Raw genomic sequence first — 3005 nt, 5'->3', positions numbered from 1 at the left:
AATATGTGGTCTCCTTCCTTAAACTCAAGATCTTTTCTACGCTTATCATGATAACTCTTTTGTCGACTCTACGACGCTTTCATTTTCTCTTGAATCATCTGAACTTTCTCAGTAGTTTGCTGAACAATCTCTGGTCCTAAGACCACTCTTTCGCCTGACTCAAACCAACACAACGGAGTTCTGCACCTCCGACCATATAAAGCCTCGAAAGGTGCCATTCCAATACTAGAATGATAACTATTATTGTATGTGAACTCGATCAACGGAAGATGACTATCCCAAGTTCCTCCTTGCTCAAGAACACAAATCCTCAACAAATCCTCGAGCGACTGAATTGTCCTCTCCGACTGACCATCTGTTTGTGGATGATACGCCGAACTCAATCTCAACTTCGAACCCAAAGCCTCTTGCAAACTTTTCCAAAATCTACTAGTAAATCTTGAATCTCTATCTGATACGATGCTCGAAGGAACACCATGTAACTTCACAATCTCCTTGATATAAATCTCTGCCAACTGGGCAATAAGGAAACTAATATTAATCGGTAGAAAATGAGCCGACTTTGTCAACCTATCAACAATAACCCAAATTGCGTCGTTCCCTCTAGGAGTATTCGGCAAACTCGTCACAAAATCCATTGATATACTATCCCATTTCCATTCTGGCACATCTAAAGGTACCATCATTCCGGCAGGTTTCTGATGCTCGACTTTCGACTTCTGACAAACTAAACAGGAATACACAAACTGTGCCACATCTCGTTTCAAACCAGACCACCAGAAAATCTTCTTTAAATCATGATACATCTTCGTAGCTCCCGGATGAATACTCAAGCTACTCCTGTGACTCTCTTCAAGAATCATCTTCTTAATCTCTTCATTGTCTGGAATACAAATTCTTCCTCGGAATCTCAACACACCTTGATCATCGATTTTAAAATCATTGTCTTCAGTCCGATCTCTAGCAACCAATAAGTCCACAAACTTTACATCAACTTTCTGTGCTTCCTTGATACTTTTCAGAAATTCACTATCAATCTTCAGCATACCCAGTTTCACACTCCGAGGTGACCATTCGCAAACCAAACTCATATCTCAGAACTGTTCAAGTAATTCGAACTCTCTGACCATCATAGCGGACATATGCAATGTCTTCCTACTCAAGGCATCTGCAACAACATTAGCTTTACCTGGATGGTAATTCAAACCAAAGTCATAATCTTTCAGCAATTCTAGCCATCTATGCTGCCTCATATTCAATTCTTTCTGATCGAACAAATACTTCAAACTCTTGTGATCACTAAACACCTCAAATCTCGAACCATACAAGTAATGTCTCCATATCTTCAATACAAAGACTACGGCCGCCAGCTCGAGATCATGCGTAGGATAATTCTTCTCATGAACTCTCAACTGTCTTGAAGCATAAGCTACCACTTTACCTTCTTGCATAAGCACACCTCCTAAACCCAACTTGGACGCATCACAATGCACCACAAAAGGTTCATCTGACTTCGGTAAAATCAGCACTGGAGCAGTCGTCAGACGCTTCTTCGATTCACCAAAACTGTTCTCACAATGGACGTCCCACGCAAAAGTTTTACCTTTACAAGTCAACTGCGTTAGCGGAAGAGCTAACTTGGAAAACCCTTCAATAAATCTTCTATAGTAACCAGCTAAATCCAAGAAGCTTCTAATCTCTGTAACGGACTTAGGAGTCTCCCATTGCGATACCGCTTCAACTTTAGCCGGATCCACAGCAATACCATCACCAGAAATAACATGGCCAAGAAAACTCACTTCTTTCAACCAGAACTCACACTTAGACAATTTGGCATAAAGTTTCTTCTCTTTCAATACTTGCAAGACAATCCTCAGATGCTCAGCATGTTCTTCTTCAGTCTTGGAGTAAATCAAAATATCATCGATGAATACAACTACGAACCGATCCAAAAATGCATGGAAGATGCGATACATATATTCCATAAACACTCCAGGTGCATTGGTAACACCAAAAGGCATAACTTTATATTCATAGTGACCATAACGCGTTCTGAAAGCCGTCTTCTGCATATCCTCATCTTTTACTTTAATCTGGTGATAACCTGACCTCAAATCAATCTTGCTGAAAACACGTGCACCCACTAACTGATCCATCAAATCATCAATTCTCGGAAGTGGATACCTATTCTTGATAGTTACCTTGTTCAACTGTCGATAATCAATACATAACCTCATACTACCATCTTTCTTCTTTACTAACAAAACCGGTGCTCCCCAAGGTGAAACACTTGGTCTAACAAATTTCTTCTCAAGCAAATCTTCCAACTGTTTCTTCAACTCAGATAATTCGGAGGCAGACATACGATAAGGTGCCATCGACACCGGCTTCATTCCATGGACTAGATCAATAGAAAACTCAACTTCTCTCTCTGGAGGCACATCAGGAATTTCATCTGGAAAAACTTCAGGAAATTCACACACCACTTGTAGCTTATCAATCACTGCTTGATTCTCAATAGATAAGGTAGCCATTAACGAAAACATCAAGATACCATCGCGTTCCAGTTGCTTCAGCTGGTTAGTAGATAAAAACTCTGCACCACTCTCCTCTTCGATGGAAGATAAATGCACTGACTTGCTAAAACAATTAATAAGAACGTGGTTGTACTCTAACCAGTTCATACCCAGAATCACATCCATACCGCTCAAAGGTAGACAAACTAAATCCATTTCAAAATCACGACCAAACATAGACAAAGGACATTTCAAACATACGAGAGAAGTAGTCACCGAACCCTTAGCTGGAGTTTCGACAACCATCTCTCCATTCATATCAGACAAATCAAGACCCAAAGCAGAAACACAATTGAAAGCAATAAAGCAATGCGTAGCACCAGTATCAATAATAGCAACTAAAGGAGTATTATTAATATAGCAAGTACCTCTGATCAAACGATCCTCGTTCTCCGTCTGCGTACCAGTTAAAGCAAAGACCCTACCAGT

This window comes from Medicago truncatula, chromosome 2 (genome assembly GCF_003473485.1).
Source record: "Medicago truncatula cultivar Jemalong A17 chromosome 2, MtrunA17r5.0-ANR, whole genome shotgun sequence".
NCBI lineage: Eukaryota > Viridiplantae > Streptophyta > Magnoliopsida > Fabales > Fabaceae > Medicago > Medicago truncatula.
Note: the sequence above shows the minus strand (reverse complement) of the source record.